The 21483-nt window shown below is 43.3% G+C and overlaps 1 protein-coding gene across 29 annotated transcripts in view; it reads left to right on the top strand.

Annotated features, from left to right (window-relative positions):
• The window catches only part of CAMK2D (calcium/calmodulin dependent protein kinase II delta), a 274191-nt gene that overhangs the window by 152523 nt on the left and 100185 nt on the right, over nt 1-21483 (top strand). The window contains exon 1 of one of the 29 annotated variants that reach the window (XM_042842367.2): nt 7684-7824. The exons of the other annotated variants lie outside the window; for them this stretch is intronic. The gene's annotated coding sequence lies outside the window, so the exon portion shown is untranslated. Of the gene's footprint in view, nt 1-7683; nt 7825-21483 lie in introns of those variants that run through there. 29 annotated transcript variants of the gene reach the window in all.

Below are 21483 nucleotides of genomic sequence, written 5' to 3'. Positions count from 1 at the left end.
CTTGAAATTTAGTAAAGAATTTTCTCATTATCTCAGAACAAACTAACCCATCCTGTGATTACTATCTGTGGATTTTAGAATTACTATAAGTGTATAATATGTAATATATTAGTCATATAACAAAATGTTATCAGTTCTGTACACTGAATACTGTATTATAGATGGGACTGGTAGTGTTACCTGTCATTAAGGTTGCCCGACACTTCATGTTAAAAGATCCTGTTTTCAGTTGCTGATAACTTTGCCAAACGTGAACCATTCAGGCTGAAATTTTCTATGCTGGGAGTCTACCTCAAGATGAATTTTGAGGGAGAATTTTAGCCAAAACAGTTCAGATATTTCTGAGAGTGAAACTAGGGGAAAATATGTTGTGGTGTTCATGTTTAAACAAATTCTGGCAACCTTTTATTTTTGTTTGAGAAATTCTAGTGCCTCCATGCTTTGAAGCAGATGCTTGAAATTTTGAAGGAATGAGATAGGGATGTGGTAAGGATGTGCCTTTTGCCATCCCTGTGGCAATCCATGAAAATTTGGCCAAGGTATTCGTTTTTGAGAAATTTCAGTTTGCACATGCTCAATAGAGACTTGCTGGAGCTTTTTAACTAATTTCCCTGAATCCATGCATGTTGGATATGCTCCAGCCAGGGCTGCTGCTGGCCAGACTGGGACCATGCACCAGAACTGAGAGCAGTGAGACTCTCTTGCCTCTATTTTCCCTGCTGAATCCAGGCAGTGTGGAGGAGGAAGCTGCTGCCTGACTCAGATGCAAAGGGGACAAGAACTGGACTTGAGGGTGGGTCTGGAGATCCTGGGACTTAGTCTGGCCGGGGGGAGGGAAATTGGGACTTGTCGTTGAGAATGGTTGGAACTGAGCCTGGATGGGCAAGGAGACTAGGACAAGGAGTTGGGGGAAGTACACTGAGGTTGGATGAGGAGCCCAGGGATGGATACTGGAGTGGAAGTCAGTAGGGATGAGATCCATGGGGACAGGCATTGGAAGCAGGTGGGAGAGCAACAGATCAGATGAGGATCTGGGAAGTGGGATGGGAACTGAGAATGCCTGGGCAAGAAAACTGGAAGTGAGGGAGATTGGAACCAAAACAGGGAGTTCAGATGGGTGAGAATAGGACTTGCTCAGCAAGGCGACTGGGGCTGGGATGACAAACCTCAGCAGTGGAGACTAGGACTAGTTAAGTTAGGAGAATGGCACTGGGTGAGGAGCCAGGAGTGGGGAAGAAACAGGACTCGGACAGGAACTGGTTGGAGGGGACGGAATAGAAGGGACCAATCTTGAGGGTAATGGGTAGAAGAATCGTGCCCACTAGAGCACATACCCCACCAGAATCTGGAATGGAACCCAAGATGCCTGAGTCTCGCCATTCCTCTGCTGTCAGCAAATGTCTGTGAAACCCACTGGCAAAGTGCATGTCTCATCCCCCTCTAGTGCTGATCCACATAAAGGATGACAGCCTACTACTGCTATCGGTTACTCTGTTAGCTTAAATGGCACAGGTCTGTGCAACAGAAGCTACTGATGTCCATATGCTATATGATGGAATTTCTGTATTTTCAGTTTGTGTTTTTAAAACCTAGGAAATTACACCTAAAAAACCTGTGTTAAAAGAATGTTATTTAGATTGCAAAGTCAAGCACTCAAACTTAGGAAATGCCAAAATTAAGGTTGCCTGTGGAGCTCTACCTAATTCAGCCACCTTGTGTGTGTTCATTATGTGATGTAGTGCTTAATTCCATGATCATGTACTATTTTTTTCCACAAGATCACTGCCTCATTCAGTGCACATGATGGACATGCTCTGGAGACAAATCGGTGTTGTTCAATGAATGAGGCTGTGATCTGTGAGACCCCAGCTTCATTTGTTGCAGAAATTGGAAGGTTTGTAATGAGTGAGGCAGGGATTGCCGGAAGAGAGAGAATGGTCTCATGGTTAAAGCAGTTCAGTGCTGCCCTGCAGAACTGCATTCTGTCTCTGCGTCTGCAGAGAATTCCTATGTGATGCTACACAAATGTGTTCAAGCAAACTTTTCATAGACGGACACTAATTCCTCTTTTTCTGGTTGCCTGACTTGAAACTGAAAGTCTGATTTGCAGAAGTGCTGAGCACTCACTGCTGCAACTGAAGTCAATGGGAGCTGTGCTTTGAACATATGAAGTGGTATTATAGCACTATGTACTTTGAAAAAAAATGACTTCTTTGTTTCGGTCTTCACCGAGAAGTCTGAAGGAATGCCTAACATAGTGAATGCTAATGGGAAGGGGGTAGGTTTAACAGATACAATAAAAAAAGAACAAGTTAAAAATCACTTAGAAAAGTTAGATACCTGCAAGTCACCAGGGCCTGATGAAATGCATCCTAGAATACTCAAGGAGCTAATAGAGTAGGTATCTGAGCCTCTAGCTATTATCTTTGGAAAATCATGGGAGAAGGGAGAGATTCCAGAAGACTGGAAAAGGGCAAATATAGTGCCCATCTATAAAAAGGGAAATAAAAACAACCCAGGAAACTACAGACCAGTTAGTTTAACTTCTGTGCCAGGGAAGATAATAGAGCAAGTAATTAAGGAAATCATCTGCAAACACTTGGAAGGTGGTAAGGTGATAGGGAATAGCCAGCATGGATTTGTAAAAAACAAATTGTGTCAAACCAATCTGATAACTTTCTTTGATAGGATAATGAGTCTTGTGGATAAGGGAGAAGCTGTGGCTATGGTATACCTAGACTTTAGTAAGGCATTTGATACGGTCTTGCATGATATTCTTATCGATAAACTAGGCAAATACAATTTAGATGGGGCTACTATAAGGTGGGTGCATAACTGGCTGGATAACCGTACTCAGAGAGTTGTTATTAATGGTTCCCAATCCTGCTGGAAAGGCATAACAAGTGGGGTTCCGGAGGGGTCTGTTTTGGGACCGGCTCTGTTCAATATCTTCATTAACGACTTAGATATTGGCATAGAAAGTACGCTTATTAAGTTTGCGGATGATACCAAACTGGGAGGGATTGCAACTGCTTTGGAGGACAGGGTCATAATTCAAAATGATCTGGACAAATTGGAGAAATGGTCTGAGGTAAACAGGATGAAGTTTAACAAAGACAAATGGAAAGTGCTCCACTTAGGAAGGAAAAATCAGTTTCACACATACAGAATGGGAAGAGACTGTCTAGGAAGGAGTACGATAGAAAGGGATCTAGTGGACCACAAGCTAAATATGAGTCAACAGTGTGATTCTGTTGCAAAAAAAGCACACGTGATTCTGGGGTGTATTAACAGGTGTGTTGTGAGCAAGACACGAGAAGTCATTCTTCCGCTCTACTCTGCTCTGGTTAGGCCTCAGCTGGAGTATTGTGTCCAGTTCTGGGCACCACATTTCAAGAAAGATGTGGAGAAATTGGAGAGGGTCCAGAGAAGAGCAACAAGAATGATTAAAGGTCTTGAGAACATGACCTATGAAGGAAGGCTGAAAGAACTGGGTTTGTTTAGTTTGGAAAAAAGAAGACTGAGAGGGGACATGATAGCAGTTTTCAGGTATCTAAAAGGGTGTCATAAGGAGGAGGGAGAAAACTTGTTCGTCTTAGCCTCTAAGGATAGAACAAGAAGCAATGGGCTTAAACTGCAGCAAGGGAGGTTTAGGTAGGACATTAGGAAAAAGTTCCTAACTGTCAGGGTGGTTAAATACTGGAATAAATTGCCTAGGGAGGTTGTGGAATCTCCATCTCTGGAGATATTTAAGAGTAGGTTAGATAAATGTCTATCAGGGATGGTCTAGACCAGGAGTCGGCAACATTCGGCACGCGGCTCGCCAGGGTAAGCACCCCGGCGGGCCGGGCCAGTTTTATTTACCTGCTGACGCGGCAGGTTCGACCGATCGCGGCCCCCACTGGCCGCGGTTCGCCGTCCCGGGCCAATGGGGGCGCGGCGAGAAGCTGCGGCCAGCACATTGCTCGCCCACGCCGCTTCTCACCGCCCCCATTGGCCCGGGACGGCGAACCGCGGCCAGTGGGGGCCGCGATCGGCCGAACCTGCCGCATCAGCAGGTAAATAAAACTGGCCCGGCCCGCCAGGGTGCTTACCCTGGCGAGCCGCATGCAGAACGTTGCCGACCCCTGGTCTAGACAGTATTTGGTCCTGCCATGCGGGCAGGGGACTGGACTCGATGACCTCTCGAGGTCCCTTCCAGTGCTAAAATCTATGAATCTATGAATAAATCAAGTCCCACGTGTCTCAGGGCACCTCAATTAGTGGACACTTTGGACTAAAGCTGGCCAGAACTTTCCAGACAGAACATTTTCCCATCAGGAAATGCTGATTTGTCAAAACAGAGAGATTCTCTGGGAACATGTTGACTTTTGGCTAAATTTTGACAGAAATCAGGGAGGTTTCTGAAACTTGATTCCCTGCCACTTCACCTGCCTCCATGGTTCCTTGGCAGTCTGCTGGAGAAGGTTCTGGGGAGATTGGGCTTCCAGGCTCTAGAATCAGAACAACAGAAATTTTGAAATTGCATATTTCCCACGGGATGGAAATTCCAGGTCCAGCCCAGCTATACTTTTGTTCTTAATCTATCTGTGCCTCAGTTCCCCATCTGTAAAATAGGAATAAAAATATCTACTCATCTCACAGGGGTGTTGTGAAAATAAATTCATTATAGTTTGTGAAGCACTCAGATATTATAATGATAGCCACCATACCAAACATCCATAAGTAAATTAAAAGTTCTGTCTTTAAAATAGGGTTTGCATAATGCATAGCAAATAATGTTGCTGTGGAGCCACACATTGAACGAAAAGAAAATAAGGAATAGGTGCTCATTAAGTGAGCACTGCCCCATCTGGATTGAAAGCGGCAGGGGTCCTGTGAGGTAAAATAGCATGTATTTACATAATTAAACACTATCGTAATGTACACATACAAAGGATCATAATTAAGGTTGCACAGGAAACCTTCATTCTGGCATTTCCTAATTTTGGAGTTCTTGACTTTGCTACCTTAACAATGTACTTTTTACTGTAGTTTTTGTGTGTGTGGTTGTCTAGATTCTTTGTATATGATGCAGTTAGTGCTTAAAGAGAAAATCACAAATGCAATATCAAGTTAATGTGAATGCCAAGCGGAAGGTCACAGTGTTGTATACTTTGTAACTATCATTACATTTCTATTTTTGTCATACTGATGCACTTTTTTAAAAAAACTCTCATGACATGAGTTTCTGCTGTGGAATTGACTGAAAACGGTTAAATATCCATTTTTTACCCATAAATATTTTGTGTCCCAGAATATTAATCATTGTGGAAAAGAACAACCATGTAAAGAAGGACTTTAACACTGTAGCAAATTACATAGAACAGGACATTTTAATACAAGAAACTTACATTGCCAGTAATTTTCTATGGCTGGGTCTACACTACCCGCCTGAATCGGCAGGTAGAAATCAACCTCTCGGGGATCGATTTATCGCGTCCCAACGGGACGCAACAATCAATCCCCGAATCGACACTCTTACTCCACCAGCGGAGGTGGGAGTAAGCGCCGTCGACGGGAAGCTCCAGAGGTCGATTTTGCCGCCGTCCCTACAGTGGGGTAAGTTGGCTGCGATACATCGAATTCAGCTACGCTATTCGCGTAGCTGAATTTGCGTATCTTAAATCGACACCCCCCCCCCCGTAGTGAAGATGTAGCCTGTATCTCTCTTTCAACTTCTGTAGATATTTATATCTGAATAAGGATTTCCTCACTATCAACTCTTCCTTCTGCTTAATCTTGGAATGAAATCAATATCATGTGTTTATGACCACAGTCCAGGTTTAGCCTAAGTTTACTTCCACATTTTTTGCCTTGGAAAAAGGCTCTGTACGCTTCTTGGGTGCTGTGAGTGTCAAGACCAAACTTTATTCTAAACTGGGTAATGACCTCTTTAGAAACACATGTGTAATGCTGGTTTCAGCCTTGAACAGCTTCCCCCTTTCCCAAGGGCAGAGTAACTCCACTAAACCTCACTGCCATTAGTGCACATTTTTATATACATTATTGTTATTTAATTAACAGACACACAATTTATATAAATTAGATATTTAGGAAGTCAAATGACTGTATGCCTCTGAAATGTAAGTTTGCTGGGAGGAAATTGTCAGGAAAAGGAAACATACCAAAGTAAATAGGTAGAGCTTTTGCCATTTCACAGGAAAGCTCTGTGTTTGCTAGACTGAATGATAAACCTGATTTCCTGAAAAAGACGAAGAATTCTCTGCATGTACAGCTTTTACAGCCTGGAGAAGCAGCTTCATTTGAACATTGTTCCAGTGGAATTCAGAATGCACAGCATGTATCAAGAAACTCTCTTATTATAGCAACACTAGTCCTCCTTCAGATTGCCATTTCATTTCAGTAATTGCGAAGCTGAAAATCCTGTGCACCCTCTAAAAAGAAGGTTTACTCTTTGAGGCCATATGCCTCCCTGTTGATATTCTTTTTACAGCGATTGCATCTATATATTTATTTCATTATCATGTATTGTACTATTAAGAAATAAAGTAATTCTAACACTGACAAATTGTATACATTAAACTAGTAGAGACAAAAGCTATTGCCAAAAGGTTGTTGTCACAGAGACTAAGGGTAACATTAGCAGAAAGCAGCTGTTTATATCCTCTGCCCATGCTGATCCTATATTGTTTTCCTAAATGTTCCTAGATTACTCTAACTCAGTGGTTCTTAACCTGGGTGCACGCACCCTCTGGGGGTGCGAGATGCCCTTTCTGGGGGTGCGAGACATGCCAGATTCTTTTAGAATACACAAATTAAGCACAGGCACGTAAGTACAACTACTTTGTTTAATCAGACCTATGTATTTATTAACATTATACATTTTTTAATGATTACTGTAATATACAAACAAAAAAATATATGTAGGTTTAAAAAACTGACCTACTTCAATGATTTTTGATAAGGGGTGCAAGAACATATTTTGAGAACCAAAGGGGTGCAAGCTGCAGTAAAGGTTAAGAACCACTGCTCTAACTAGTAAAGGGGGAGTGCTTGGTAACTTGATCGATGTGTAACAAGGTCTCTATGTGAAAACAAAATGAAATATACTGATGTCACACATACCTTCTATGGGAAAGACAGATTTTTCCACCCATGTGAAATGTTATTGCTGTCAGTTCGTGGGTGCAGGCAGATGAAAGTCAGATATGCTACAGTATAAAGGTTTTAGTTCCATGGGGGTCATCTCTTCTGGCAACCGGCAGAGGGCCTTTTTTGTGTTTAGCCCTTTTATTAATGTATTTTTAGAAGCTATATCTACTGTAGTTGCACTTGCTGTGTTTGTGCAATATATTGGGTGTATAATAGAAGGGGTATCTCAGCAAATTATAGGTACCATGTGGGCCGGGACAGTTGATCAGTATACAAATGTCAAATAGCTCTTTGCACCCCATATGTATAACTTGGTAGGGATAGCACAAAAAGAGAGTCAGATTCTGCTGTTACACCAATGCAAATGTACATGAATTCTGTGAACTTCAAAGTCAGAGACACTCTCTTGCAGAGACAGACAAGCCTTCTGAAGTGTACGTTGCTTGTGTGTGTTATATAAGAGACCAGACAATCAGAATCAGCCTATGAATAGCCTAAGGGGCCTGCAGTTCACCTCAGGGAAATAGCTGGCAATGTGTGTTTCAGTTTGTGGTCCTCTTTAAGAAGACTGGATTGCAACTGGATTGCATGTATTTATATGTTTGTGAAATATGCCATCTAAGAGTCAGAGAGAGTAACAAAAGAAAAGAAATCCTGCAAGCTGGGGAGGTAAGTTGATTGTGAGGTCTCTTGGAAGGTGGGAGCAGTATGTGTTTCATTCTTGTTTTTAGTGGAAATGAATTTATTTTTATTTTTACTTTCAAACTAAAAAATAACTATTTCTTTAGAAGTGCTCTAAATCCACTGATGACATGAAACATTATATCATTTGCAGCAGTTATAAATGTCTACTTTTAAATGCACTTTGGTGACTTGTTAGAAAAATTAATGGAGGTAAAAGATTTAGAATGTTTTATATCCTACAAAAATGTCCTTTCTATGTTTCTTTAGTATGGAAACTACATACTTGGCTTTTTTTAAAGTGATCTCGGATTGTGGCATAAGACTACCATATCCCACCCTGTCCGGAATTGTTCCTTTATCTTAATGTTTGCTTTCAGACTGTGTGAGATTAAATACTACCATATCTTTATAAATTCTCTTAAAATGGCATACTACCCAAGAAACTGGGGTGGGGGAGGGAGGAAGGAGGCTTTTCTGTTAATAGAAAAAGGGATAATTTTCACAATCTGATAATTTCTTTACAATGACTGTTCTGGATAAATTTGCTATTTGAAAGGAGAGTTTGCTGGTTTGTTTGTATACCTTAATACCGGTTGTGCTTTGATCTGAACCATTTTGGGTGGTATATCTTTTGCATAAGCTTGCATGTGATGGAGTATAGTTTAAAAACGAGAAGGAGCCCTTCTGCCTAATTTTTATATTATTTCTGCACATTTAAGCATGAATCACTTTTATTCTGTTTTGTTACATGAAACAGTATCCTAGTAGCTATTTTACTGTAGTTCACTGGTTGATATTTTAATTGCACAAAAATCCAGGAATTCAAAGTGACAGTTCTCCCAAGTGTAAATCCTCCGACTTGCATTTATGCACAAATGTGAAGGACTCCTTGTAAATAGTGCTGCAGATCCCTGTTAGATGTACTAATGTAACATAATAATGTGCCCTATTTATTTTTTCTATGTTGAGTGTTCAAATTTGAGCACAAGGTTTTAGACATTTTGGTGGCAATGTGTTTCTGGATATTTTTCTGTACCAGTGCATGGTAGAGTGATTGCCTTGTGCCATGCGTAAAGAAAGGAATTTTTATTCTTCTAGCAACATGGGTCCTACATCTGTCAGAAAATAATATTGAGTAGGTTGTGGTTGCTGCTATGATGCTCTTCTTAGTGAAGATATTGTTCCAAGCCTGCTCCTCCCAACAGGTATAGCTTTCATGGGGAGGTGTGTCAACAGACCTGAGATTGACAAAAAACACTTAAGAATGCATGCTAGCTATGACTATGCAGGCATTCACTGGTGTTTACTGGTGAATTTAAGGTTGGAGGCCTCAGCTACCTTTTGCTGAAATCAGTTTTATACTACTGAAACTCCACTGACTTTATTGAAGCTAGTCATGATTTATACTGATGTAAGTCAGAGGAGGATCATTCTCTTGTGAGGGTAAGTTGCATATTATTTACAACTCTTGTCTTTCTCTGTCTCCTACATGCACTTGCACGCATGTACACATGCAGGGCATTCTAGATTACATGTGATAGTTGCATGGGCCAACGTGCAAAGTAATACCAAGTCGCTGAAATTACTTTTTATTCCCTTCCACCTCACTATACATATGCTCACATGCATACACATGAACATTTATTTCTGAGTCATTCTATATGTAGGTAGCTCTTTTATGTTTCCTTCAGCCTCCTAACATTTTTTGTTGCTCTTCTTTGAATGCACTTAAAGTTTTCAATGTTGTTATGGTAGTTTATGCCATATACTGAATACAATATTCAGATTATGGTTGAACTGAAGCAGCATAGAGATTAGAGCTGGTAACAAATTTTGGAAGGAAAAAGTGTTTTCAACAAAAATAGTCCTTTTTCAAAATATATTTTCACAAAATATTGTCAACATAGTCAAAAATGTTTACTTACTGAAATTTTTTTGCAAATTTGATCAAAAACACTATTGTAGACATTATTAAAATAGTCACAGAAAACTTGCATTTACAGCAAAGTTTCCAGTAAACAAAAATGTTAAGTAATCATTTTGATATTTTTGATAAACATTTCCCAAAAAGTATTGAAATGTTTAAAAAACGGAAACACTTCACATCCTTCAAAATTAAAACAATTTAAATTTTTTCATGAAACTAGTGTGACAGAGTTCCTCCTCTATCTTGGTGGGTCCTGCGCTTATTGGCGGATTTTCTTGCCTCAGAGATTCACCATGTGGGTTGGGGAACAGCCCAGAGACCTTCCCCTCTGGGAGAACCCACAGTCCAGGTGAATTGGGAGGTTTGGGGGGAACCCGGGCCCACCCTCTACTCCAGGTTCCAGCCCAGGGCCCTGTGGACTGCAGCTGTCTATAGTGCCTCCTGTAACAGCTGCATGACAGCTACTTCCCCATGGCCGCCTCCAAACACTTTCCTTATTCTCACCACAGGACCATCCTCCTGGTGTCTGATAACGCTTGTGCTCCTCAGTCCTCCAGCAATACACCCTCACCCTCTCCCTCTCAGCTCCTTACACCTCTTGCTCCCAACTCCTCACACTCCCCCCACAAACTGAAGTGAGCTCCTTTTTAAAACCCAGGTGCCCTGATTAGCCTGCCTTAATTGATTCTAGAAGCTTCTTCTTAATTGGCTCCAGATGTCCTAATTAGCCTGCCTGCCTTAACTGGTTCTAGCAGGTTCCTGATTATTCTAGTGCAGCCCCTGCTCTGGTCACTCAGGGAACAGAAAACTACTCATCCAATGACCAGTATATTTGCCCTCTACCAGATTCCTCTACCCCACTGGTCTGGGTCTGTCACACTAGTTTTTCATTTTTTGACCATTTGTAATAGATACAAATAATTACTTTTCTGTTCCACGATGTGTTGCCTCTGTGTATGTGAGATGGGAGAGGTGGATAGATACAGAGAAACATCACATAGGGCAATCTTAATGGAAGAAGGAGAAATAGTGGAAGGGGAAAAGACTCTTATCTGGCTTTCTTACAGGGCTTTTATGTTAGTGTATCAGTGACTCCCAGGTAAATAAAACCTGTGATGTCCCTAGTGGACTTCATGAAGTTTTCTGCCTTTCTACCCTTTTTTAGCTAAAGAGGCTCTACTTATGAAATAAAGGTTCTTCTTCGAGTGATTGTTCACGTCCATTACACATTAGGTGTACGCGCGCCGCGTGCACGGACGTCGGAAACTTTTTCCCTTAGCGGCTCCCGTCGGGCCGGCAGGGCCCCCTCCTTCCCGCCAGAGCGGCGCCCCGCTCCAGGGTATATATATCCCTGCTGACCCGACCCCTCCAGTTCCTTCTTACCGTGGCGGCGTTGGAACAACTCTGTCTCTCGTCTGAGAGTGTCGCTTAGCAATAGTAATTAGTGTTATCTAGCAGTTATCAGTTAGTTTATAGTAGTGTTGAGCCAGTAGTTAACAGCTCATTAGGGTACTTAAAGTTCCTGCCGTGGTTGTTTGTTCAACCCCGGCACCGGCCCTGGGCGGCGGGGTATGCTACACGCCCAAGGCTTCAAGGCTTGTGCCATGTGCCGCAGGCCTATGCCATTGAGCGACCCCCACGCCTCGTGTCTCCGTTGCCTGGGGGAAGCTCACCAGAAAGAGCGCTGCAAGATCTGCAAGGCCTTTAAGCCCAGAACTAAAAAAGAGAGGGACTTTCGCCTTAAGCAGCTGCTCATGGAGACGGCGTTACAGCCCTCCACTTCAACGGCACCGTCTGCCTCCGTGCGGAGCGCCCCGGCATCGGTGCGGGAACCGGCACCGGCGGGTCACCCGAAGCCCGCGGCACCGACCCAGCGGGGAAATGCACGACGCCGATCGTCTTCGCCGGCAAAAGCGAAGGGCCAGTCTAAGGCCCGAGGACGCTCCCCGCACAAGAGGCCGGCACCGGTAAAGACCTCGAGTGCCCCTAAGGCCGATACGGCCCCAACACGGACCCCGGTAGTGGCTCCGGCACCGAAAGGCCCGTCGAGCCCCGGGATGGGCGCGTCGAGTGAGGACGAAGGGCTAGAGGAGCTCGTGGAACAGCCCTCCACTCCGGACACATTTGAGGCAGCGAAGGACCTCATCGCTTTGTCCGTCGAGGCCCCGGCACGCGCTGATGGCGCTCCGCCGATGCTGCCGCGTAGAGGCAAGCCGGCGATGCTGCGCCCATCACGGTCGCCGTCTCGGCACCGCTCCAGGAACCGGTCCCGGTCGAGCTCCGCCTCGGTGGACTCCCGGTTGCCCTCGGCGCAGGAAGCACCGCAGCAGTCGGGCTTCAACAAGCGGTCGGCACCGACTCAGCAACCGAGTACGAGTCGGCACCGCAAAGCGTCGGCGGTTCGTTACCCAAGGCCAACCAGTCGTAGCCGTTCCCGGTCCCGCGATCGCCGGTACCGTTCCAGGTCCAGGTCCGCGAGGCGCTATTCCAGGTCCTGGTCGCGGAGGCGCTACTCCCCAGAACCGGACCGGCACCATCCTACAGCTCCACCGTGGCCTTCCAGGTCACCGTCCGTGGTCTCGGGGGCTGACTCAGACCGGTACGGCGGGTATGCCCATAGGTCACGGGTCAGTCCCAGTGGGGCCAACCGAGCCAATGGCCATTCTGGACACCCTGGGCATACCATCAGCAAGGATCCCCATCGAGGGCCTCGAGATCCGGGCCATCCGGGTACCGATCCCGCTCCCCGCGGCACAAATGCACGAATGGACGTTGAAGCGAGATGTCCTGCATTCGATCTTCCGGAGGTGGGGCTTTCCCCGGGTGGATCTATTCGCCACCAGGGACAACAGCCAATGCCTTCAGTTCTGCTCGTTCCAGAACCTCAGCCCGGGATCATTAGCAGATGCCTTCATGATCCCATGGGGAGGGAGCCTGAGATACGCCTTCCCTCCGTTCCCACTCATACACAAGGTTCTCCTCAAGACCCGCAGGGACAGGGCGACGATCATACTCATCGCCCCGGCCTGGCCACGCCAGCATTGGTTCACGTCCCTGCTGGAACTGTCCATAGCCGATCCAATCACCCTTCCCCTCCATCGCGACCTAGTCACGCAAGACGAAGGTCGCCTACTCCACCCGAACCTGTCTTCGCTACACCTCACGGCATGGTATCTCTCTGGCTGAAGGATGCAGAACACAGGTGCTCTCACCAAGTTCAGCAAATCCTCCTTAATAGTAGGAAGCCCTCTACAAGAGCGACCTACCTGGCAAAATGGAAAAGGTTCTGCCTCTGGTGTGAGCCTCAACGCATACAGCCTTTACAAGCCTCAGTTCCGTCTATCTTGGACTACCTACTGCACCTCAAGAATCAAGGGCTTGCGCCCGCCTCAATTAGAGTTCACTTAGCCGCTATTTCGGCTTTCCATCCGGGAGAGTTGGGAGTGTCAGTGTTCTCCAACCCCACAGTGGCCCGATTCCTCTAGGGGCTGGAAAGGGTGTTCCCCTACTCGCGCCTGCCTGTCCCGGCGTGGAGTCTGAACCTAGTCCTAACGAGGCTCATGGGTCCTCCCTTTGAGCCCCTAGCCACTTGCTCCCTCACGCACCTCTCGTGGAAGGTGGCGTTTCTCGTGGCCATCACGTCGGCCAGAAGGGTATCGGAATTGAGGGCCCTCTCTTCGGAACCACCCTATACAGTGTTCCATAAAGATAAGGTGCAACTGAGGCCGCACCCCAAATTCCTCCCAAAGGTGGTATCACAGTTTCACATGGGGCAGGACATTTGCCTACCGGTGTTTTTTCCTAAACCCCATACGGACCCTCACCAACGCAGCCTACATACCCTGGATGTCCGAAGGGCGTTGGCATTTTACCTGGAACGGACCAGGTCGTTCCGCAGAACTCCCCAGCTGTTCATTGCGATTGCGGAACGTATGAAAGGCTTGCCTATCTCGACACAGCGCTTGTCGGCATGGATTGTGCATTGTATACGCACCTGTTATGAGCTCGCCAATGTTCCGGCCCCGGAGATCCGGGCCCACTCGACTAGAGCCCAAGCGTCCTCTGCGGCCTTCTTGGCGCAGGTCCCTATCCAGGAGATCTGCAAGGCAGCCACCTGGTCGTCCATACATACGTTCACAGCCCACTACACGATCCATCATCAGACCAGAGAGGACGCAATGGTCGGTCGGGCTGTGCTACAGTCAGTTGTACCTTGACTCCTACCCACCTCCAATGGTAAGCTTGGGAATCACCTAATGTGTAATGGACGTGAACAATCACTCGAAGAAGAAAGAACGGTTACTTACCTTCTGTAACTGTTGTTCTTCGAGATGTGTTGTTCACGTCCATTACACTTCCCACCCTCCTTCCCCTCTGTCGGAGTCTCCGGCAAGAAGGAACCGGAGGGGTCGGGTCGGCAGGGATATATATACCCTGGAGCAGGGCGCCGCTCTGGCGGGAAGGAGGGGGCCCTGCCGGCCCGACGGGAGCCGCTAAGGGAAAAAGTTTCCGACGTCCGTGCACGCGGCGCGCGTACACCTAATGTGTAATGGACGTGAACAACGTTCTTTGTTCAAGATCATTTAGCACCTGCATGCTACAGTGGGGAAAAAAATGAACAAGTCATCTTTTCATATTAGTGAGGCAGATGAGTTCAAATCCTGTTACCGCCATGTACACTCGCAGTTATAGTACCTGAATGGAAACAGCTGAACCACTTGAAGATTCTTTTATATTAGTCAATTAAATCCTTTTTCATAGAGTCCAATGTATCTTGTTGTAAAACAGAGAGTACTTGTTGGAATACAATTGTTACATTCAGAATCAGCATTGCTGTAGAATTTTCAAGAGAAGGGGCTTGTGTGTGTCCATAGAAAGAAAAAAAGGTCACAGGCCAATGTAAAAATATACAGCCATGGTAATTTGAAGGCTATTATTTCCGCCCTTGTATATGTCAATGAAAGCTATTTTAGTAAATAACAAGTGTAAGCAGGAGATTAAAAAAAAAAGTGAATGTTTATTTTGTGGAGATTTTTTATTCGTGTTAACAATTTGAGAACCTGTCTTTTCCTGTTAAAGACTTGTTGATATGTATAAGCTTTTCTAAGCAATTATATTCTATACATGAGATAAATGTGCTCTCATAAATGATCACAACAAAAGACAATATTAGAAGCTACTTTAACACTAGCAAATGTTAGAAAATGGCTTACTGATTATAAAATTCATTGCACTGAATACAAATGCCCTCAAACTGAACAATGAAAAACTGCTAACTGCTGTTGCTCTTTTAAGGTGAAATGGAAGTAACTGGGCTTTATGTGGGAAGCCCTCCCTCTTGTTCCCAGATATGCATTCCCACAAAAAGATGCACATGGTGTAGAGAATATTGACAGCTCTGTATGATACTAATACTCTGTTTTTTTTTAAAAGTAAACATGTTTAATTTGTCGTCATTGTAATGCACTCTTCAGAAAGTTATATACGGCAGACAGGAACAGAAAAGATATCACTGGCATGTGCAGAATGCATTGGGAACAGAACAATCAACTCAAATCCAGTGTAAAGAAATAACTCATGACAGATGCCTGCTTAGAAAGTAGATGCTACCTGGTGCCACAGCAGGATAGTGTAACTTGCAAATCCCTACAAATAAGAATCCAGCAATTTCCATATTCACCATTTTTCCCTCCACTGACACTTCATTAGGAGGAAACAGACAGAAGTGCCTAAGTGCTTTTTCAATCACATCTGTCTGTAAAAGAACCTTAAAGCGTTTTCTGGATGATAGTAGTATATTCATAGATCTTAGTTCTGGTGAATATCTAACTGAATGAAAACACTTGTCCTGGCAAGCTCTACCTTACAGAAATCATCCATAATAAGTGCTTGGTTTGGTTTGGTTCTTTTGTATTTTTTTTTACTCTAGAAGATAATTGGTCAGTTGGTTTGCTGCCACCAACGCCGTACTTTGTAGAGTTTCTCAGGGAAAAGTGATGAGTCCCTGACCTCCATGTTATTGAAGGTTGAACAATATTAAGCTCATCCTCCTCCCCGGTTACTGATTCCATATATAGTTATTATCAAGCACACATCAGAAGGTTATGGCAATTAAGACAGGTTTATTACTTTTACTAACACTTATGACTATTGTCAAAGTAACAAAGGGGAGGAATAAGATTTATATATGGAATATATACATGTATACACTTAGAGCACTTTTTATAAAGAAGTCAATGTAAATAAATACTGAATGATATTTCTCTAAATCAGTGGTTCTCAACCAGGAGTACATGTTCCCCTGGGGGTACACAGAGGTCTTCCAGGCCATACATCAATTCATCTAGAAATTTGCCTAGTTTTACAACAGGCTACATAAAAAGCACTAGCAAAGTCAGTGCAAACTAAAATTTCATAGACAATGATTTGTTTATACTGCACTGAAATGTACGTACAATATTTATGTTCCAATCGATTGATGAATATATGGTAAAAATGAGAAAGTAAACAATTTTTCAGTAGTAGTGTGCTGTGACACTTCTATTTTTATGTCTGATTTTGTTTTTAAGTGAGGTGAAACTTGGGGGTAACCCAAGACATATCAGACTCTTGACAGAGATACAGTACTCTAGAAAGTTTGAGAGCCACAGTTCTAAATGAACAATAACTATTAACTTAAATATACTCACACAGTCTCTCAGATTACCCAAAAGCCTTCATCCAGTATGTCTACATAGATGATCTGGAAACCCCAAATAGTTGCTTTTCCTGATATCGAAGCAATGTTCACCATAAGACCCCAGTACATCCTTCTTGAAAGGTGATCACGTTCTAATCACACAGTCTTCATTCACAATATCCAAGGAGCACAACTTCTTGGCTCAAAGCCATGTTAACTGCAGTGATACATACCAGCTCAGCTTGATGCCATGCCTTACTGAGCCGCATTAGTTATCTAAATAGAGAGCCCTTTATGCCAGGACTGCTATTACTGAATTCCAGGGTGACTCAACGATATCACCCCTTTAATATCACCAGCCTGTAGCTAATATTCTAAATCAATCACAGCGCCTATCTTTAATTTTCTACAGGTTCCACAAAATATAGGACCTGATGCTGCTCTCACTAAATCAACAATAAAACTGACCTGTGTGTTCAGGATATGGCTTATAGCTTATGATATTATATGTGATTACTTCCCTTTTCCTGCACTTACTGGCGTTGGAACAGTTTTTATAGTGGGGGTGCTGAACGCCATTGAACAAACCTGTAAACCCTGCACATGATGCAAAGCACGTCAGCACCTCTAGTTCCAGTGCTCCTACCGGCATTTGAGTCTGCTCCCCTGCGGAAGCACAAGCCACAGCTCAGTCCTTTCTGTAAGGAGATTTAACATTACACAGAGTGACAGTTCTGAGAGAGAAAGTGTGACCCACAATTTGTCAAGAAGTAACAGTTAATAAGCACAAGCAACCTGAAAGCAATATTTGAAATGGTTGTGACTATTGCAGTTCATCAGCAGCAACAGTCTTCAACTCTCACAGCCAGTGATAACTACCAATCTCCCTCTCTTGTTTACAGTGAGATAGGGAGCACACTGTCTGGATCCAAAGGGTTTGCCACAGGCTTGAGACACAGATCTCGCAGTGGAAAGCTCTTATCACTGCATTGTTTAGCTGTTGAGTTCTCCCTGGCTCTCTCCAACTTTCCCTATTTTGTAGTCTTCTCACTGAGCTCCAGTTGTTTGAGCCTTCAGATTAGGGTTACCATAATCCAGCAATCAAAAAAGAGGACGGGAGGAGCCCCGCCCCTGTCCTGCCCTAGCCCCGCCCCTGCCCCTCCCACTTCCCCCCCTAAGAACCCCCAACCCTCCCCCCACTCCTTGTCCCCTGACTGCCCCCTCCTGGGACCCCTTCCTCTAACTGCCCCCCAGGACTCCACCCCCTACCTAAGCCTCCCTGCCTCTTGTCCCCTGACTGCCCCCTCCTGAGACCCTCCCCCCATCCTAACTGGCCCCCTAGGACTCTACCCCCTACCTGTACCCTGATTGCCCCAACCCTTATCCACACCCCCACCCCCAGACAGACTCCTGGGACTCCCATGCCCCATCCAACCACTCCCCACCCCCTGACAGCCCCCCCCCCCAGAACTCCCGACCCATCTAAACCCCTCTGCTCCCTGTCCCCTGACTGCTCCGATCCCTCTCCCCACTCCTGCTCCCTGACAGCCCCCCCCAGAACTCCCAACCCCCCCCTTGTCCCCTGACTGCCCCCTCCTGGGACCCCTGCTCCTAACTGCCCTCCAGAACCCCACCCCCTATTTATGTACAGGCGTGACTACCTGCCCTTTCCTGGTTACTATACGTGGCCAGTCTGCATCCACATCCAGTAGTTAAAAAAAAAATAAACTAATAATTTAAATTGGAATTTCATCCATTAATAAGTATTTATTATATAGTTAAAACCATTCTATTAAAGGACAGATATTAAATAACACTAAATATGTTAATGTTCAAAACAATATTAAAAATTTGAAAATTTAGAGCATGGAAACCAAAATAGCTAAAATTTAGTTTTGGCAAGATACACGGAATGGAAACTCCGGGATCTTTACCTGTCACTGAATATAGCCATCATACCAATAGTGGAATATAAAACAAGTCTACATATACTCTCCTTAAAATTTTTACTTCTGTCCATTCCCAATAATTGTAACAAATCATTATTACCTTCACTCCACTTGCCATGCGCCCCAAGCACAAAACCAAAGAAGTGGATATTTTTACCTCCCGTTAAGTTTTTAATTTCTTCCTCTAACTCAAGATAATAAGCCACCTTCTCACTGTGGGCTTGTTCCAAACTTCCGGCATTATCCTCCCATCGCACTGTAACATCAACCACCACTGCTGTATCTCCTTTTATAAATATAATATCTGGCTTTCTTAACTCACCCTTACTATTTCTCAAATGGGGCTCTATCATTGCCTTCCACCCTAATTTACCAACCTTATCTACAACTGCAGACACTACTCTATTATGCCTTTTTATCCTAGCATTCTTAGTCTTATAACATTGTCCTGAGATATGGGGAACAGTCTCCCGCACTTTACCGCACCATCTACAAAGAGTATTCACACCTCCTCTTCCTCTTGCTAATGTCTCCCTAGTAGGATAAATATTTGCCCTAAGCTGCAATGCTGCGATATACGCTGACGATTTAACTTTACTAGAGTTTCTAAAAATCGAATTACTAATTAAATCATTTTTAAAATATTTTATCCCTATTTCCTGACATCTCAGTTCCGACCATCTTAAAAATTCCTCTTCCCTCCATTTCTTGGGATGAGATGTTACTGCACTAAATGACAATATTTTATCCAAAAGATTTTCTCCTGCATATAGATAAGATAGGTCCATCCAATCATCTCTTGAGACAATATGTCTCCTCCATTTACGAATTAACATATTTGGGATTTGCACACTAAACTTAGTGAGAGCTAAACCACCATCCCTACCTCTAGAATAAAATATCCCATCTGTGGTACACTGAGGTAAATGTAAAATCTCTTTAACTATTTTTCTAACTAACACATCAAGATCGTCTAAAAGATTAAAAGGGGGTTCTATTAAAAGAAGATTATAAAATAGCTTCGGTAAGATGTATGTCTGTAAAATTAATATTTTTGGGCCGGTTTTAATGGGGCCTTAATTAAATTCTCACTCCAATCTTTCAATTTTTCTTTAAGTACCGGTCCCCCTACACCTATCCAGGGATCTATTCTAGCCCCTAAATATTTTTCAAAATCCCCTGGTTGAACATATTCAATCTCCTCTGACCCTATCTGCCAATTATCCTTAGGATTAACTACATAGGTTTTATGTTTAGTTAAAATATGAAAGCCTTTCGTTTTCTTCACATTAACAGAGAGATTAGTATTTTTACAAAACTCCTCTAAGATACCCAAATTTTTGATCATTCCTTTATATGAGCTACTTAAAATTGCCACATCATCGGCAAAAGCCAATGACGTGACACTATTACCCTTAACATAAAAACCACTTCCTTCTACTTCTAATCTAGTTAAAGGGGGATCATAGCAATATTAAACAAAATTGGGGACAACGGGTCACCCTGCTTGACCCCCCTCCTAATTAAAATAGACTCAGTAGCTTCATCACCCACCCATACCTTAGTTGTGCGATTATCATAAAGATCCCTAATAATATCTATAAAATGTTCATCTATACCAAATCTTCTCAACCCGGCTATTATATGTCCGTGTCCCACAGAATCAAATGCTTTAGCCAGATCTACGAACACTATTGCAATTTCATTCCAATTTCGTTTAGCCCCTTTAATCAAATTATCTAATATAGCAATATTTTCCTCACACCCAGGGGCGGATATAAACCCTTTTTGTCTACTACATATCTTAACTGTTTCCACCAGTCTTTTTGCTAATATTTTGGTATAGATTCTAATCCAAACTGACCCAATTGTCAATGGTCTCCAAGATGTTAACTTCTTCATTTCCTCCTCATCTTGTGTCTTTGGTATTAAAATCGTTCTATTTTTCTTAAATTCATCTGGTACCTGTCTATTTAGAAACCATATATTAAAAATTTTTGTAAGTATTAAGGAGTCTAAATTAAAAATATCCCACAAATTGCTCACTTTTACTTTATCTGGGCCAGGAGCACTATCTTTTCTTATTTCTCTTAAAGCTATTCTAATCTCATCCACAGAGATCGGACTCATTAATATATCATTATCCGCATTCTCTGTGGATGATGGCCACCCTATCATATTACCATGTCCAATTGTTCCCAAAATATTTACATAGTATTCCTCAATTTCTTTCATAGGGATAGCACACTTAGCCTTATCTGGTTCTCCCATTATAATGCGAGTCAATCTTCTTCTATCCTTATCAAATAATTGTTGATAGAATTTATACTTAGCTTTCTTTGTAGCATATCTCCTAATTGCATTAAATTGCTTCCTTCTCCCCTCCTTTCTCATCTTCCCTTTTCCTTTATTCCTCAACTCTATTTGACTTTCATTTCTAGGGTCCTTTCCCTCTACTAATGAATAACATAATTTTTCCAACATTGCCCATCCGAGAGCTTTTGTTAAATCCTCCTTTAATAATCCTTCAATTTCCCCTAAACTATTTATTATTTCTCTTCCCTCCCTACTTTGTTTTCCCCGTTTACATATTTTCTCCACTAAATCCACTTCTGGATGTCCTTTTAGTGGGAAAATCCTCTCTCTTGGGGGCGGAATTTCTAATATATTTACTCTAATGTCCTCTACCTCAGTCACTTCCTCCCTATCTCCTGTTACCACTAACTTCTTCTTTGCTAATTCTCGTCTTTTATCTGATATTTGTTTATTCGTTTTGGTCCTCATCTCGCTCTCAATACATTTATTTATATTCCTTTTCCCAATATATTTCCTTTCCAACTGTATAAGCTGTGCAACCTCATCTTTGGTCCATATACGAGATCTAATCGATCCCTCTTTGATCTTACTTTTAGCAGCCATATCTTCTTTTCTTTGCTCATTCCTCACAGCAGGGTGTCTATGTCTACAGTGTTGGCTCAATCCAGATCTAGTATGAAAACCAAGCCCACAGACCGAGCACGTATGGCTCTTCATTGGGGTATCCACCTTCTTGGGTATGCACTTGGGGTAGTGGCAAGCTATATTATGAT

The sequence above is a fragment of the Chrysemys picta genome, chromosome 5 (genome assembly GCF_011386835.1).
Source record: "Chrysemys picta bellii isolate R12L10 chromosome 5, ASM1138683v2, whole genome shotgun sequence".
Classification (NCBI taxonomy): Eukaryota; Metazoa; Chordata; order Testudines; family Emydidae; genus Chrysemys; species Chrysemys picta.
The sequence above is the reverse complement of the archived record's forward strand: the minus strand, read 5'-3'. Positions and strand labels throughout refer to the sequence as shown.